This window comes from Dreissena polymorpha, chromosome 16, assembly GCF_020536995.1.
Source record: "Dreissena polymorpha isolate Duluth1 chromosome 16, UMN_Dpol_1.0, whole genome shotgun sequence".
NCBI classification, from domain to species: Eukaryota; Metazoa; Mollusca; class Bivalvia; order Myida; family Dreissenidae; genus Dreissena; species Dreissena polymorpha.
Genome location: NC_068370.1, coordinates 1,273,096 through 1,292,866, shown reverse-complemented (window position 1 = coordinate 1,292,866; position 19,771 = coordinate 1,273,096). Strand labels below are relative to the sequence as shown.

The 19,771-nt window shown below is 35.6% G+C and overlaps 2 long non-coding RNA genes across 6 annotated transcripts in view; one reads left to right on the top strand and one right to left on the bottom strand.

The window, feature by feature from the left end:
* The window catches only part of LOC127862575 (uncharacterized), a 105,046-nt gene extending 99,457 nt beyond the window's left edge, over window positions 1-5,589 (bottom strand). The window contains exons 1-2 of one of the 4 annotated variants that reach the window (XR_008040680.1): window positions 3,213-5,589; window positions 886-2,926 (exon numbers count right to left, since the gene is read on the bottom strand). This is a non-coding gene — a long non-coding RNA (uncharacterized LOC127862575). Of the gene's footprint in view, window positions 1-885; window positions 3,184-3,212 lie in introns of those variants that run through there. The other 3 variants (XR_008040677.1, XR_008040679.1, XR_008040678.1) reach the window with 3 other exon arrangements.
* The window catches only part of LOC127862577 (uncharacterized), a 178,451-nt gene that overhangs the window by 101,103 nt on the left and 57,577 nt on the right, over window positions 1-19,771 (top strand). The gene's annotated exons all lie outside the window — the stretch shown is intronic.

The following is a 19,771-nucleotide window of genomic DNA, read 5'->3' as shown; positions in this document are numbered from 1 at the left end:
ATGGTGGTTCAGGCCAACAAGATTTCTTACCATGGTATCTCTGACATTTACATCACAAGACAAACAAAATACAAACTGACTTTACACATAACAAAAAATGTCTGCAATGTAAATGTCAGAGATACCATGGAAGAAATCTCTATGGTGGTTCAGGCCAACAAGATTTCTTACCATGGTATCTTTGACATCTACATCACAAGACAAGCAAAATATATTTACATGAAAGACATAACAAAAAATGCTGTAACAATTTATATACAAAAAGTGTTTGGTAAGCAAAAAATACGTTCTTGGAGTCGCCAGTGACGTTTCCTGTTCTGATTTCCTTGACAGAGATGTTGTTGACATTGAATCCAACATCAGTGGTGATGTTGGCAGGGGAGAATGTGACCACCATGCCGGGCTTGAGGATACCAGTCCCCACTTGGCACTGTTACAATACCTCCAATTTTGTAGGCGTCCTGGAGTGGCAGAGCAGGGGCTTCTAGTATGGTCAAGGCGAAAGCCTCAAACAGGGTCTTTCAAGACACATTGCCTTCCTTCCTCTCAACGGCCCATCCCTTGTAACAGGGCATCTTATCTGTTGATTCAATCATGTTGTCTCCGTTCAATCCAGAAATTGGGACAAATGCAACTTCATTCTCAATTTCCACATAGTTTCATAAATAAATTGGTACATAAAACATAAACTATACCCAACAAACCAGAGCCACCAAATTATTAACAGAGTTACTTAAATGATTGAATACCAAAATGTTTTGAAAAACTAAATATTCTTATCATTTCTAACATTCCCAAGCAAAATCACAAAAAGTTTACATTTGACATAGTTTCTTAACAATATTATGAATAAATATACTCAGCTTCTAAATTTGTACATAAAACCTAAACTATACCCAACACACCAGAGCCACCAAATTATTAACAGAGTTACTAAAATGATTGAATACCAAAATGTTTTGAAAAACTGAATATTCTTATCATTTCAAACATTTCCAAACATAATCACAAAAAGTTTACATTTGACATAGTTTCTTAACAATATTATGAATAAATATACTCAGCTTCTAAATTTGTACATACAACCTAAACTATACCCAACACACCAGAGCCACCAAATTATTAACAGAGTTACTTAAATGATTGAATACCAACATGTTTTGATAAACTTAATATTCTTATCATTTCCAAACAAAATCACAAAAAGTTTACATTTGACATAGTTTCTTACCAATATTATAAATAAATATACTCAGCCTCCACACCACACACTGAATTAACAATTATGAAACAATAAGTTTAAATGTTCACATTAATAAAATTATTGAATACCAAAATTATTTGAACAAGAGATGTTTTTGTCAGAAACACAATGCCCCCTACTGCGCTGCTTTGAAAAAAAAAAGAAAGAATTAAATCGAAACCTTCACGCAAAACCTAAACGCAAAACCTAAATGCAAAGTGTGATGGAATTTCAGACAGACAGACGGACAGTGCGATCACTATATGCCATCCTACCGGGGGCATAAAAACTAAATATTCTTATCATATTCAAAACATCAGATAATAAGTAGTGTATAAGAAATTAACAAATGAAATAAAAGCTTGTTGTTATAAGCCTACACCATTGTGAAATATCTTAAATAACTGATCCTACTTCAGTATTGAGTTACAGATTAACAAATAAGTTGCCTTTATATGATAATAAAAAAAATTATTACCAAAATAGTGATGAAATTACACTATGACAAAAATTTGATAAATTTGGATTGATAATGTAATAAATCAAATTACCTATTGATTGAGTAATTGAAAAAAGAACTATTTTTTTATAAGGTATAATACTTGGTAAATTACTTGGTTCTGTGGATAAAACTAAAGAATTGTTATTAATTGGCAAATCCCAGATTCCTTTCCCTCCCAAACATTATTAACATATCCAAATTTCTGTTCCCTCCATCAACCCCATTTATGGGTCAAAAAGAATTAAAACGACACAAACATCTCAAGGACACTGAATACTCATAATATTGCACGATTTTTATTTTTTATTAATAAGTCAAAACACAACTCAAATTGTGCGTAAGAAAGGGATATCCAGAATAATTGACAATAGAAGGATATCATTATAGAAATTTTCTAGTTCACTATAAGTAGTAAACAAACAAAAACACACACAGTTGACACAGTATTGAAATTTTGCTGCCCAGGAATCAAATATCAAATACAAAAGTTAAGAGACAACGGATTACGATACTTGCCATATCAAAGGGAAGGAATGTGAATGATTCATATCTATAATTGTAAAGAAAATAAATACACAAATTTAAAGAATAGGAAATCAATCACGGAGAGAAAACTAGAAGAAGAAAAAAAACAACCACTATGTTTTTAGTATCGACACCTTTCAAAATAATACACAATGAACTCATACCCCCAACACAATGAACTGAAACCCCCAGCACAATGAACTGAAACTCCCAACACAATGAACTGAAACCCCCAACACTCAGACTGAACTGAAACCCCCAGCACAATGAACTGAAACCCCCAACACAATGAACTGAAACCCCCAACACAATGAACTGAAACCCCCAACACAATGAACTGAAACCCCCAACACTCAGACTGAACTGAAACCCCCAACACTTAGACTGAACTGAAACCCCCAACACTCAGACTGAACTGAAACCCCCAACACTTAGACTGAACTGAAACCCCCAACACTTAGACTGAACTGAAACCTCTAACACTCAGACTGAACTGAAACCTCTAACACTCAGACTGAACTGAAACCTCTAACACTCAGACTGAACTGAAACCCCCAACACTCAGACTAAACTGAAACCTCTAACACTCAGACTGAACTGAAACCTCTAACACTCAGACTGAACTGAAACCTCTAACACTTAGACTGAACTGAAACCTCTAACACTCAGACTGAACTGAAACCTCTAACACTCAGACTGAACTGAAACCTCTAACACTTAGACTGAACTGAAACCCCCAACACTCAGACTGAACTGAAACCCCCAACACTCAGACTGAACTGAAACCCCCAACACTTAGACTGAACTGAAACCCCCAACACTTAGACTGAACTGAAACCCCCAACACTTAGACTGAACTGAAACCCCCAACACTTAGACTGAACTGAAACCCCCAATACTTAGACTGAACTGAAACCCCCAAATCTTAGACTGAACTGAAACCCCCAACACTTAGACTGAACTGAAACCCCCAACACTCAGACTGAACTGAAACCTCTAACACTCAGACTGAACTGAAACCCCGAACACTTAGACTGATGACCACATGAAGAAATTTAATCATAAAAACAATAAAGTCGCTACTTAACAGAATTTTTCGACCATACGAAAACTAAATGAAGGAACATGAAACTTTAATTCATGCTGATGTATATGCCTGTAATGCATACAGCCTTTAAATTTGCACCGTGACTTTTTTACCATAAGTTCAATTGTGAATTCATTAAATATATTAGTATAAAGGTATAAAACAAACGATGACCCAAAATGTTTTCTTTGTAGAAGAAGATAAAAAGCAACACAAAGTAAATGTTGTGTATGTGTAGCTATTTCCCAACATATAATTAGCAACATATTTGTATTTATGTTAAGGTTTTGTGCAATTTATGAGCTTATGATGACACATTCTGGTATTAACCCTTTGCATGCTGGGAAATTTGTCGTCTGCTAAAATGTCGTCTGCTGAATTTCTAAAATTAGCATTTTCTTCGATTTTTTTCACAGAATACTATCAGAATAGCAAACAGTTTGGATCCTGATGAGACGCCACGTTCTGTGGCATCTCATCTGGATCCAAACTGTTTGCAAAGGCCTTCAAAATTCGGTTCCCGCACTGAAAGGGATAATGCAGGGCAACATGGACCACATCTGTAAAACAGCTAAAAGTACACATCATTGCACAATGCATGTGACACTTCAAGCTTCTTTACTGGTGTAAGTTTCAAAATATTTGTCAACATAATTTTTTCATAGCATTCTTATTGGCTTATTTTACTTCATCAAATCAAATGCAGATATACTTGGCAAACTTTAAATAGTTGTGTGGTGTAAGTATTATACTTGTATTTATCAACATGTTTTGTATAAGACATTTATAAAGAATGTTTCTTTTTAAAATTAATTTCTAAACTTGTTTCATAAAAGATTGTAAGAAATGTCACAACTCATGTTAGATCCTTACTATTTAACCGACATTTAGTAGCAAACCTTCAAGCATGAATAAATTAAAATTATATTGATAAATATATTAGGTTTTGCACTGCAATCAAATCTATCAAAGCTTATCAAAATGAGAATACTGTTATGGATTCATTTACTGTTATAGATTCATTTAGCATTTGCATGCTGAGATTTTTGTCGTCTGCTAAAATACCGTCTGCATAATTTTTAAAACTGTCATTTTCTTCGTTTTTTTTTTAAAGACTACCATCATAATAGCAAACAGTTGCGATCTGGATGAAACGCCAAAATTCGGTTCCAGCACTGAAAGGGTTGATCTTGTGACATACATGTACAGACAAAACCAAATAGGGATATGGGAAACAATTCAAGCACCATATTTGTGCTTAAATGGACTTCATGAGTACACTGCTATTTATAATCATGGGTGCCACCGCTTTTTTTGTAATGCACTAATAAACGATCCAATGATACTTCTGAGGTGGCGCTTACGTCCCGAAGTTTTAAGAATACATGGACAATTTCACTGGTTTAGTAGGTTTTACATGTTTTTCAACATATTTCGAATAAGTTTCGAAATTTGTCAATTAAGGGCGATTTGGAAAAGATTAATTCATCTACAAATGTACAGAATCATACAATCTCAACCCATTGGAAACATGAGGGAAATGTATACATAATGACGAGGTGGAGATTTTAAAAGCAAATATATTTTTGCCTGTGTGACAAGAAAATTTCCTTCCAATTAAATCGCTTACAACATCAAACGATTGCTTATAAAGTAAACAAGTTGCTTCATTAACAAAAACATAGGCTCATTGCCCATGTAATCGGTACTTGTGCATTCTTCCAAAAGAGATGGAGCCAATGCCAAGGAGGTGGCGCTGAGAACAGGAGGTGGTGCCAATGCACTATATGCTTTGACAGTTGTATCACAATTATATCATCACATGACTTTAATTTGATAGATATTGTTTCTTTTAAATATGATTTTTTTTTCAGTATAAATACGTTAACCCAAATTTTTTCAGATCAAACGAACGTTGTATATGGAAAATAGGATGATGTTAATATTTAAATACATAAGGAACCAACTATTTAATAAGTAGTGTGTACATGTATGTTCAGTAAAGATTTAGGTTCAAGCATTAACATTGAAAAATAAAAAATTAAATTAAATAGGAACATTATCTTTCAAATTACAGAAAGTCATGAGATGATATTATTGTGATACGACTGTTGACCCATGTATTGTGCATTGGTGACACCTCCTTGGCATAAGGGCTTCATCTCTATTTGAGGAATGCAAAAGTATATTTAAGATCGGAAAAAAGACTTAGTTGTTGTTAATGCAGCAATTTGTTTATGTTATTAGCAATCATTTGATGTTGTTAGCGATATAATTGGGTGGAAAACTGCTGGTCACACAGGCGAAAAAACATAGATTTGCTTTTAAAATCTCCACCTTGTCATAACTTATACATTTCCCAAACATTTCCAAATGGGTTGTGATTATATGTTTCTGTACATTTATTTTGTGGTTCAACAAATCTTCGTTGAATGGCACTAAATTGTCTGATTTTGAAACTTATACGAAATATGTTGAAAAAACATATAAAACCTATTAACCTTGTAGATTTCTGCATGTATTTAAAAATAACTTTCAGTCATCAGCAACCCCTTGGAAATATCATTGGCTTGTGTATGAGTGCATCTCAAAAAAGAGGTGGTGCCTGTGATTAACGGCAATGGAGTAGGTGAAGTTGGATAAGATATACCATAAACAAATAAATAGTAATGACCTTTGTGTTTTAAAATAAAATAAGAACTTGAAATATAAATACCTGATGGAATTTGTATTTTTACTTATAAACTGATTAATGACTTTCTAAACATAAGTTAATAATTCTTTGACTGGGATAAAACAAGAAATAAACTGAATAATCTTGTAATTTTGATTATAAAATCATACTTTAATAAAAGATTTAATGTTTGTATAAAAATATTATATTTCTATGTTGTGGAAAAATCAATTGAAAGCCATAAAACATGGCTACGTACTTTATTATGTGAACTTTGTTCACAGCAACTTTGTTCAAGTTTTTATGACTTGTTATGCATTTGTTAATAGAAAAAAATAATTAAATGCATTTTTTTTCCATTTAACACAAGAAATGAATCAGGAGTCTTATTATCATCCGCATTGTTTCCTTCATTTCATCATTATTATTATCTTTGTCATCATCACCATTACCATCATCTATCGAATTAAGAAATCAAATTATTTGTTTAATTATCTTCATCATCATATGCATCATAATCATCATCATCATCATCATCATCCTATAAAAAAATACAAGAAATATCTTTAAAAAAGATATACGGCGTTTAATTGTGGTTGGACTTGGTGAAAGGTAAAGAATTTAAAGAATGAAATCAAAGATTAGCATATATCTTTTTCTGTGCAGTTTTTAGCTGCATTTCACGCAGTACGGGATATTTACACGTTTTACTTTACATGATTACATACTGCTAATCATATATCTATAGATACAAAAAAAAAGAAGAATGGAAGTTTAAATTAAAACATGTTAGTCAACCGGCCACACAGGAAGTATCTGTATATATTTTAAATATTAATTTGCTCGTTCTGTGGACAAACCTATTTTGTGGTTTGTCAGGCATTGCTTTTTGATTCGATTATTAACAGTATCGGGAATCATCTAGCTCATGCTCAATACATTGTTCAATATGGTGGGGTAACTCTTGTTGAATTAATCAAACATAATATTTATCATGGTTTTGTTGAAAACACATTAAGAATCTTTTATTGAGATACCATAATTATATCGGCGAATATCTTCATTTAACATCTGGTCTAAATAAAATCCCAGTACACCTAGTTCACGCGATACCGTCTATATTATATAAAGATCCCTGTACTGACTGCGCGAACTCACCCTGATACCTTGGGGCTTGGAATGCAATGCTAAAAGTGTGGTCACGATTTAATGGCTTGAACGACAGCTTGTTTAAAACTTTATGCTTTTACATGTTTAATGTTCAATTTCGAAAACAATTAAATATGGTTTGGCAAAAACTAAAATCAGGATATCAAAAAACGATACTTTTATGAACTAAAATATACTAGTACACAGACAGCAATATGGTAATAATAACTAAATATGATAACATAGCCTTTAAGTTCAAACGCTCGGGCGCTGAAAATCCTCTGAATATAAAGGGCACACACAAACTGTATTGATGTTGAGAATTAAGTATGAAACTGCTCTATCTCTCAAGCCTTATCATTAGAGATACAATTGTTTCATGCTGAATACGCAGTAAACATCGATGCTAAACGAGCTGTAGTATCCCTTTTCATACCAAATACTTCCCAAAAAATGAAAGTCGATGGAATAACATATAATGCAAATGTGAAATCTGTTTGTAGATTGCACGCCGAAAAATAAAAAATGCAATATTACATTCATAACATAAGTATCATCAATACCAACATTATCACAACTGGGTATGTCAGTTAGGAGAATTTGGTTCTCCAAATCATGAAAACTGTTTCAACAGTTTAAGGAACATGCTGATTGGTTGCATTTATTTACAGTCTTTATCAGTTTACATGTTCTTGAACATACCTTTTAAAAACAATCGTCAAGTCCAACACAATAATACAACTTAAATAGCCCATCACAATATACTTGTGAAGATATTTTAATTGTTAATTAAAGCGATCATAAATGACCTTAATGTTCAATTTAAATGAAATGTATGCCAGTAATGATCAACTTCTATAATTATGTAATTTGCCTCTTTGTGTTTTTATAATGTTATTTATTTATTTATTATATTTTTTATTTTTTATTTGTTTTATTTTGACGCCCAACAAATCTCTTCAACAACACCATCATCAACAAGGCTTGTCACCATACAATGACTAATGTCCCCTTTTCCACATTTTTCGAAACCTAAACACAAAACTTACGCGCAAGGTGTGACAGAATTTCAGACAGACAGACGGACGGACTGACAGACAGACGGACAGTGCAATCACTATATGCCCATCTTCAGGGGCATAAGAACACGTTGCGAATCCCTCCTTGTGTACACACCAGCCTTTACCGACATGTAAGGCCATGATAAGCATTATTGGTTTCAAGAATGAAAGAGGATTAAAGAATAAACAAGAAAATTTGTTGAATTGATATGCCCCGCCAAACTAGAGCTTTGTCACAGACGTGACGTATACCCCTATATGCTCCATTGGCACAGAATATATATATATAAAGTGCTATAACTCTGTTATTAACAGATGGTGTACAATGCCATTTGGCTTGCATCATCCTCTTATCCATATATATACTCATACCAAGTTTCAATGAAATCTGCCAAAGCACTTCCAAGATATGGCTCTGGACACAAAAGTGCCGGACAGACGGAAGGACGGACGTACGGACCATGCAAAAACAATATCCCTCTGCCGGCGAGGGATAATTATGCACTGTATAGATATTAGATGTTTGCCTCAGTAATGCGCAAGCAATACCTACAATGTAGGTGTTATTCTTTTGCACAACAATTTTCATCATCAGCCAACATTCATTGAAAACATACAGACATATGCTTGGTTGGTTAGTTCTGCTTTTATGAATTAATTGTAAGATTTATTATTCTCAATATGCAATATTTATTATATTTGGGTAATTATATTTAATTGCTTGCAGTTGCTCTAATTATTTTTTTACTATAAACAATATATTTTCCCACTTGCTGTTCTAAATTCAGAAACTATTATGTTTATTTTCCTTCCAAAGAACTAAAGGATATAAACGGTGTGCGTGATTTTTTCATGGGAAAAATACTGTTATTGTATTGTTAGTGACAGTAAAATGGTTACAGGCAGTAAACAAACACTGGTGTCAAGACATGAAAAAGTCAAGTGCACAACATATTGAGAAAACATACTAGGGATTTATAATAATGTGACTTGGTTGTCTTGATACCATGGTTTTTTTTTTATGAATGGTCTGTAATTCACCAATTGATGTTTAGTTGGTAAATTGATGTATGTAACTGACTTACTTCAAACAAAATGCTGTACACATGTGTCATAGATAGCCCTCAAAATGACTTTCAAAGTTTATGGCAAATACTATTTAAACTAATAGAATTGCAGTTAATCATGACAAGACAAAATCAACACATTGTGTTTTTTTTTTTAAATAAATATATTAATATATAACTTTTACGTAACTGTTAAGTATATTATGTATGGATGGCTGGGGTTGTTTTGGCTTTAAGATAATGTTAAACTCTTTATGTTTACAATGTAATTGGTTCAGACTCAATCATAAATTGGCTTGTAATTATTTTGATATGCAATTTGGTCAAAAGTCTACAAATGGGACTGGTAATGAGTATTGCATGGAGTCCCCATGGAGACTACAAATGAGACTGGTAATGAGTATTGCATGGAGTCCCCATGGAGTCTACAAATGGGACTGGTAATGAGTATTGCATGGAGTCCCCATGGAGTCTACAAATGGGACTGGTAATGAGTATTGCATGGAGTCCCCATGGAGTCTACAAATGGGACTGGTAATGAGTATTGCATGGAGTCCCCATGGAGTCTACAAATGGGACTGGTAATGAGTATTGCATGGAGTCCCCATGGAGTCTACAAATGGGACTGGTAATGAGTATTGCATGGAGTCCCCATGGAGACTACAAATGGGACTGGTAATGAGTATTGCATGGAGTCCCCATGGAGACTACAAATGAGACTGGTAATGAGTATTGCATGGAGTCCCCATGGAGACTACAAATGAGACTGGTAATGAGTATTGCATGGAGTCCCCATGGAGACTACAAATGGGACTGGTAATGAGTATTGCATGGAGTCCCCATGGAGACTACAAATGGGACTGGTAATGAGTATTGCATGGAGTCCCCATGGAGACTACAAATGGGACTGGTAATGAGTATTGCATGGAGTCCCCATGGAGACTTCTGAGACACTACAGAGTGCCATGAAAGATGGCCAACAGAGATCACCGACGCCTTCAAAGTGAAAACCAGAGTCCTTTCTTGTTCTTGCTGGCCAAAGACTTGGTAATGAAGACCTCAACAGAATACGGAACATAATCCAGTGGACAACAGTTGGACAACCTAAACTTTGCCAACTTCTCTCCCACACCCAACAACAGATGCAGGAAAAGACAAACATGGTTGCGGACAACTCAGCTAGACTGGGCCTCACCATCAACAGAGGGAAGGGCAAGACTAACGCATCCAACAACACACCCATCACAGTCCAAGGCGAGACGCTGGAGAGGGTAGACTGAGCCTCACCTATCTCAGCAGCATTCTGTACAACTATGAAGAAAAGGATGAAGAAGTCAGAACCCCATCGGTAAAGAACGAACAGCCTTCCAGCAGCTGAAGAACATCTGGGGATCCAGCGCAATTGGCACATCACCAAGATAAGGCTCTTCAATACTTTTCTGAAGCAAATACTCCTTTATGGAGCTGAGACTTGGCAAACCACTGTCACCACCATAAACAAAATACAGGTCTTCATCAACAACTTCCTCAGTAAGATCCTCAAGATTCCAACGAAGTATTATGGAGAAGAACAGAGCAGTAGCCCGTTGAAGAAGACATCCTTCAGAGACATTGGCGATGCATAAGAGAACAAGATAATCACTCACCTGGAACCCCCAAGGGAATAGGAGAGGGTGGCCCAGAAACACCTGGCGCAGCGACCTGGATGCAGATGCTGGTCACATGGGCAAAACGTGGGGACAGCTGAAAAGACTCGCCCAGAACCGAGACGCCTGGAAGAAGCTGGCGACCTATGTCCCAGAGACGAGACCACAGCGGAAGATGAGATGAATGAAGGAGTATAAGTCTTATTTTATGTCTTGCCACTGTGCTCGGTCTTAAAAAATCTGAACAGGGCGATTTAAATGTAAAGTTTTGTTGTTCTAATATAAGTATAAATATATCATTGTTACATCTTTGGTTTATAATGAAAACAAAGCGATAAGAAAACAAGAATAGTGATCAAGGCAGATGGAGACCATACATCTTTGGCTTTGTGATATAACGTCGAAACCAGATGGCTCGAACTCACTTTGCTTGAATTTCCAGTTGGCTCGAACTCTCCTTGAAGCACTGTTTTTTTTTGCTATATGTTTATATAGATTTTTGTCGGACGGCTCGAACTGTTTTCACAGTCCCAGTCACTGTGTTCACGTGTTCTTTTGTTCTGTTTGCTCGAACTCGCTTTGGGTCGTATAGAACTGTTAATCGATAAGGACCTTTTGATAAAAGGCACGCTGTTATTGATATCACATCGGTTGCAAACATGTCAATAACTCAATCGTTAATTGTTTTGAGTAAAAGTTAACAATTTGTATAGATTATTATGGATGAAACAGTTAAATATATTCTTGCTGAGCAATCTAGAGAAGGCCCCAGTACCCAATCCAGGTGGAATAGAAAGTTTCTTGAAGGCCACTAAGGAGTGCAGACCAGACTGGCATAATGTCATTCTAAAAAAAACAACAACATAAATTTATAAATGTAGTGCTGTTTTATATTTAATTGATGTGTAAATACTAAATAGTGCTGATGATTTATTGTGTGTTTCTTAATTCGCTGTTACTTGAACCTGTATATGTGCTACGTTAAAATGTGCTGATATAATTTACCATATGATATTTGTTTGATTGAATGTGTAACTGTTGTTCATATTGTTGAATCACATTATTAAGTATTTATTTGGTTCTTATTAATTCAAAAGAGGAATGTAGAACAAAGTAGTACATAGTTAAGGCAGTATGAATACTATTCAACAGGAGGTGCAAATGTATTGCAGACTTCTGGTAGAAAACAAAAGTATATTAGAAATCGGATGGCTGGAATTATTGAAGGCTCAAACAATTGTGTCGGTCCCGGCGAGTTTGAGCCATCGGGTTTCGACTTTAATTAAGGCAGTGGATGAAAGGGAGGCTAGATATGTAAGCCCATTGGCTAAGGAGGTATGGTGGTTAACAAGATGTTTGGCCCTTGGCTAAAGCAGATGCCACCAAGCAAAAGGCTAATGGTAGGAAGGTGGATAATGGTCTCACTACTTTGTCCGAAGATGGTCGGATAGGTTTACTTCTGCGGGTGGCTCTGCTAACCCAGAAATTGCCAAGCGGAAGGCTTATGGTCTGTAGCTGATAGTGGTGTCAGCCCATCGTCGGGAGAGAGACGGGAGCAGAGATGGCAGGATAGAGGACAGATTTACTTTAAATATATGATAATGCTGGTAATTATTTTGATATGCACTTTGATGTCAGGGCTGTTAGTGGGACGGGCAAGGGGTACTAGTCCTCCTTCAGGTCTTGGTCCCCGGCTCTTTTATTAAAAAAAATAGGCAAGGTCAAGAATCAAGTCAAATAAAATTCATTTTAAATAAAGGTGTGTTAGTATCCATATACAGCTTATTGATTTTGTAGTGAAATAGAATCTAATGAAATAGAATGGGGTTGTGATTTCAAAGGATTCATTAAACATGAGATAATGTTTGATGTCATAATAAGTATTGAAGGTCCCCTTGCCTCATACTTCTTATAAAAGGAAGACTGAAGGGACTGAAATAGATTCATTCCCTCATACACAGAATAGGAACAAGAGACTGTAATGAGCACCTTTGATTCTGCTTTTAATGCACTCTTAACGATTTTTGTTAGAAAAGACAACATCCCAAATAGTACAAAAAAAAGTGATCTTATATGTCGGTGATTAGTACGGGAGCAGCGGGGCAACAGAAGTGGCAACAAGGAGGACGACAGGGGCAGACCTGGAGCAGCGATGCAAACAAGTATTTTCATGGGGATGGCCTTATGAAGATAATTGAAGTGTCCCAGGACAGTGGTACTTAGTGCGCTCAACCTGCTGGGAAAAACCCTTCTGAAGTTCGGGTCGACACTGTTGATGTCTAGAGCAGCCTTAAAGGAGGCGAATACCTGGGCAGCCAGGGTAAATTTGACCTACTTTGGCTCAAAATTAAATGTTTTCCCCTGAAAGGTCAGAGGGGCAGATCAGTACATAAAGTAGTTGTGAAGACTCAGTGATGACCTGTAAAATAAACTGATTTAAACAACATGGAGTTATGGTGGCTAGAGATGTTTTGTTCCCTGGCTAATGTGAGATTGTGGCAAGTATTGTGTTGAGAGTATATGGGTTGATCAAGTTATTTGATTGTGGCAAGTATTGTGTTGAGAGTATATGGGTTGATCAAGTTATTTGATTGTGGCAAGTATTGCGTTGAGAGTATATGGGTTGATCAAGTTATTTGATTGTGGCAAGTATTGTGTTGAGAGTATATGGGTTGATCAAGTTATTTGATTGTGGCAAGTATTGTGTTGAGAGTATACGGGTTGATCAAGTTATTTGATTGTGGCAAGTATTGTGTTGAGAGTATATGGGTTGATCAAGTTATTTGATTGTGGCAAGTATTGTGTTGAGAGTATATGGGTTGATCAAGTTATTTGATTGTGGCAAGTATTGTGTTGAGAGTATATGGGTTGATCAAGTTATTTGATTGTGGCAAGTATTGTGTTGAGAGTATATGGGTTGATCAAGTTATTTGATTGTGGCAAGTATTGTGTTGAGAGTATACGGGTTGATCAAGTTATTTGATTGTGGCAAGTATTGTGTTGAGAGTATATGGGTTGATCAAGTTATTTGATTGTGGCAAGTATTGTGTTGAGAGTATATGGGTTGATCAAGTTATTTGATTGTGGCAAGTATTGCGTTGAGAGTATATGGGTTGATCAAGTTATTTGATTGTGGCAAGTATTGTGTTGAGAGTATATGGGTTGATCAAGTTATTTGATTGTGGCAAGTATTGTGTTGAGAGTATATGGGTTGATCAAGTTATTTGATTGTGGCAAGTATTGTGTTGAGAGTATATGGGTTGATCAAGTTATTTGATTGTGGCAAGTATTGTGTTGAGAGTATATGGGTTGATCAAGTTATTTGATTGTGGCAAGTATTGTGTTGAGAGTATATGCGTTGATCAAGTTATTTGATTGTGGCAAGTATTGTGTTGAGAGTATATGGGTTGATCAAGTTATTTGATTGTGGCAAGTATTGTGTTGAGAGTATATGGGTTGATCAAGTTATTTGATTGTGGCAAGTATTGTGTTGAGAGTATATGGGTTGATCAAGTTATTTGATTGTGGCAAGTATTGTGTTGAGAGTATATGGGTTGATCAAGTTATTTGATTGTGGCAAGTATTGTGTTGAGAGTATATGGGTTGATCAAGTTATTTGATTGTGGCAAGTATTGTGTTGAGAGTATATGGGTTGATCAAGTTATTTGATTGTGGCAAGTATTGTGTTGAGAGTATATGGGTTGATCAAGTTATTTGATTGTGGCAAGTATTGTGTTGAGAGTATATGGGTTGATCAAGTTATTTGATTGTGGCAAGTATTGTGTTGAGAGTATATGGGTTGATCAAGTTATTTGATTGTGGCAAGTATTGTGTTGAGAGTATATGGGTTGATCAAGTTATTTGATTGTGGCAAGTATTGTGTTGAGAGTATATGGGTTGATCAAGTTATTTGATTGTGGCAAGTATTGTGTTGAGAGTATATGGGTTGATCAAGTTATTTGATTGTGGCAAGTATTGTGTTGAGAGTATATGGGTTGATCAAGTTATTTGATTGTGGCAAGTATTGTGTTGAGAGTATACGGGTTGATCAAGTTATTTGATTGTGGCAAGTATTGTGTTGAGAGTATATGGGTTGATCAAGTTATTTGATTGTGGCAAGTATTGTGTTGAGAGTATATGGGTTGATCAAGTTATTTGATTGTGGCAAGTATTGTGTTGAGAGTATATGGGTTGATCAAGTTATTTGATTGTGGCAAGTATTGTGTTGAGAGTATATGGGTTGATCAAGTTATTTGATTGTGGCAAGTATTGTGTTGAGAGTATATGGGTTGATCAAGTTATTTGATTGTGGCAAGTATTGTGTTGAGAGTATATGGGTTGATCAAGTTATTTGATTGTGGCAAGTATTGTGTTGAGAGTATATGGGTTGATCAAGTTATTTGATTGTGGCAAGTATTGTGTTGAGAGTATATGGGTTGATCAAGTTATTTGATTGTGGCAAGTATTGTGTTGAGAGTATATGGGTTGATCAAGTTATTTGATTGTGGCAAGTATTGTGTTGAGAGTATACGGGTTGATCAAGTTATTTGATTGTGGCAAGTATTGTGTTGAGAGTATATGGGTTGATCAAGTTATTTGATTGTGGCAAGTATTGTGTTGAGAGTATATGGGTTGATCAAGTTATTTGATTGTGGCAAGTATTGTGTTGAGAGTATATGGGTTGATCAAGTTATTTGATTGTGGCAAGTATTGTGTTGAGAGTATATGGGTTGATCAAGTTATTTGATTGTGGCAAGTATTGTGTTGAGAGTATATGGGTTGATCAAGTTATTTGATTGTGGCAAGTATTGTGTTGAGAGTATATGGGTTGATCAAGTTATTTGATTGTGGCAAGTATTGTGTTGAGAGTATACGGGTTGATCAAGTTATTTGATTGTGGCAAGTATTGTGTTGAGAGTATACGGGTTGATCAAGTTATTTGATTGTGGCAAGTATTGTGTTGAGAGTATATGGGTTGATCAAGTTATTTGATTGTGGCAAGTATTGTGTTGAGAGTATATGGGTTGATCAAGTTATTTGATTGTGGCAAGTATTGTGTTGAGAGTATACGGGTTGATCAAGTTATTTGATTGTGGCAAGTATTGTGTTGAGAGTATATGGGTTGATCAAGTTATTTGATTGTGGCAAGTATTGTGTTGAGAGTATATGGGTTGATCAAGTTATTTGATTGTGGCAAGTATTGTGTTGAGAGTATATGGGTTGATCAAGTTATTTGATTGTGGCAAGTATTGTGTTGAGAGTATATGGGTTGATCAAGTTATTTGATTGTGGCAAGTATTGTGTTGAGAGTATATGGGTTGATCAAGTTATTTGATTGTGGCAAGTATTGTGTTGAGAGTATATGGGTTGATCAAGTTATTTGATTGTGGCAAGTATTGTGTTGAGAGTATATGGGTTGATCAAGTTATTTGATTGTGGCAAGTATTGTGTTGAGAGTATATGGGTTGATCAAGTTATTTGATTGTGGCAAGTATTGTGTTGAGAGTATATGGGTTGATCAAGTTATTTGATTGTGGCAAGTATTGTGTTGAGAGTATATGGGTTGATCAAGTTATTTGATTGTGGCAAGTATTGTGTTGAGAGTATATGGGTTGATCAAGTTATTTGATTGTGGCAAGTATTGTGTTGAGAGTATATGGGTTGATCAAGTTATTTGATTGTGGCAAGTATTGTGTTGAGAGTATATGGGTTGATCAAGTTATTTGATTGTGGCAAGTATTGTGTTGAGAGTATATGGGTTGATCAAGTTATTTGATTGTGGCAAGTATTGTGTTGAGAGTATATGGGTTGATCAAGTTATTTGATTGTGGCAAGTATTGTGTTGAGAGTATATGGGTTGATCAAGTTATTTGATTGTGGCAAGTATTGTGTTGAGAGTATACGGGTTGATCAAGTTATTTGATTGTGGCAAGTATTGTGTTGAGAGTATATGGGTTGATCAAGTTATTTGATTGTGGCAAGTATTGTGTTGAGAGTATATGGGTTGATCAAGTTATTTGATTGTGGCAAGTATTGTGTTGAGAGTATATGGGTTGATCAAGTTATTTGATTGTGGCAAGTATTGTGTTGAGAGTATATGGGTTGATCAAGTTATTTGATTGTGGCAAGTATTGTGTTGAGAGTATATGGGTTGATCAAGTTATTTGATTGTGGCAAGTATTGTGTTGAGAGTATATGGGTTGATCAAGTTATTTGATTGTGGCAAGTATTGTGTTGAGAGTATATGGGTTGATCAAGTTATTTGATTGTGGCAAGTATTGTGTTGAGAGTATATGGGTTGATCAAGTTATTTGATTGTGGCAAGTATTGTGTTGAGAGTATATGGGTTGATCAAGTTATTTGATTGTGGCAAGTATTGTGTTGAGAGTATACGGGTTGATCAAGTTATTTGATTGTGGCAAGTATTGTGTTGAGAGTATATGGGTTGATCAAGTTATTTGATTGTGGCAAGTATTGTGTTGAGAGTATATGGGTTGATCAAGTTATTTGATTGTGGCAAGTATTGTGTTGAGAGTATATGGGTTGATCAAGTTATTTGATTGTGGCAAGTATTGTGTTGAGAGTATATGGGTTGATCAAGTTATTTGATTGTGGCAAGTATTGTGTTGAGAGTATATGGGTTGATCAAGTTATTTTTAATTAAAGTATAACTAGCAGAGCAAGAGAAGCAGAAAAGTACTTAGCACAATCACATATTGTTTACTTCAAATGAAATGAAATTTATAATAAGCATGTTTATGCCAATTGCAACACATTAACTCGAATTTCTTATAGAACAGACATTGTGTGCGTGTGTTGAATAAATAAATCTGCACATATTAGTGGAGATTTTTCAACAGTGTAAATGCTGGTTTACAAAAAGGTATTTTCTGCTGTTGGTTGCTATTGAATACCACTTTTTTGTTTATTTTCTGGCACTAAAGTAGATGCCATCTAGAAATGTTTGATGCCTTAGTTTAAAGATGGATGGGTTGGCAAAGGTTGGGGGGGCAGCAGGTGGGGCTATATGTATTTGCCCCTTGGCCATTGAGTGATGGTGCTTAGTCAGCAGCTGGAGTGACCGGGGCGACAATCACCAGCAGAAGATTTTATTGAAGACAACTCTGAAGAATCACAAAGCAAAATGCTTAAGGTCGGAAGGTGGATAATGGTCTCACTCCTTTGTCTAAAGATGGTCAGATAGGTTAACTTCTGCGGGTGGCTCTGCTAACCCAGCATTTGCCAAGCAGAATGTTAATGGTCCATAGGTGATAGTGGTCTCAGCCCATTGTTGGAAGAGGGACGGGAGCAGAGGTGGAAGCATAGAGGACAGATATAGTTTAAATATATGATAATGCTGGTAATTATTTTGATATGCACTTTGATGTCATGGCTGTTAGTGGGGCGGGCAAGGGGTACTAGTCCTCCTTCAGGTCTTTGCCCCCGGCTCCTTTATAAAAAAAATAGGCAAGGTCAAGAATCAAGTCAAATAAAGTTTATTTCAAATAAAGGTGTGTTATAGTATCCTTATACAACTTATTGATTTTGTAGTGAATAGAATGGATTGAAATATACTGTAGGATGTGGTATTATAGTATGTATTAAACATGAGATTATGTGTTTGATGTCATACTAAGTATTAAAGGTCCCCTTGCCTCATACTTCTTATAAAAGAAGTGAAGAACATAAACATTAAAATACACAGGATTGAGAGTATATGCGTTCTTCAAGTAATTTTTAATTAAAGGTAAACCAACAGAGCAAGAGAAGCAGACAAGCACTTAGCAGAACAAGTAGTTTAACTCCAGTATACAAATGTACATTTAAAAGGAACAACTCAGTGTTCCAGACATCCTGGAACCTTGCACAGCCACATAAACTTGGAAATTACACAAGTGGCATGAACCTGGTAGAAGTCATATTGTACTCAGCCAAGACCCAATAAATGAGTCTGAACAAACAGTTTTGAGAAAAATATTTGGGCAGCTGAATTGGGTTGTACAGGGTTCTAGGCCAGACATGGCGTTTGAGATGATTGCATTAAGCACAAAACTTTAAAATGGGTCTGAAAAAGACTTGTTAAGGGCAAATAAAACCATAAGGAAATTAACAATGCAAATTCAAAGTTGAAGGGTAAAGTCTGTGTAGTAGTATTTTCTGATGCTTTGTTAGTGAACATTAATGACGGCAGTGGGAGCACCTTAGCACATATTGTTTGGTTGATGGATAAATTTGGACACTGTTGTCCCATAAGATCTAAAGCGAATAAAATATGCATAGTAGTGTGTTCCACTATTGCCGCAGAGGCACTAGGACTTCAAGAAGGACTAGAAGCGGGTATTTACTTTAGACATATGTTGAAGAAGATACTCGGGTTAGAAGATACTGATATTGACATACAAGTATTCATTGACAATAGAAGTGTAATGGAGGCAGTCCACAAGACTTGTTCGTAATAAACGATTGAAAATAGACATTGCCGCAATTCAGGAAGAACTTAAGACAGGTGAAGTCAAATCGTTGAAATGGATCCCTGGCTCTTTACAATTGGCCAACATTATGACCAAACAGGGAGCTGCCAGTTTCACATTATTGGAAGTCCTACAATCAGGGAAAATGACTGATCAAATTGTGAAAATAGCCATGGAGAAATTAAATGGTTAATTCAATTGCTGTATTTCAGGACGATAAAACATTTGATAGACAACATGGACTAGTGACCAGAATGATAACTTTAAAGACTAGAATCAGAGCATGTTAACGTTGACAACATTTGAAAATTGATAGAGACTTTCTGTTACATTGTAAAAGATAATT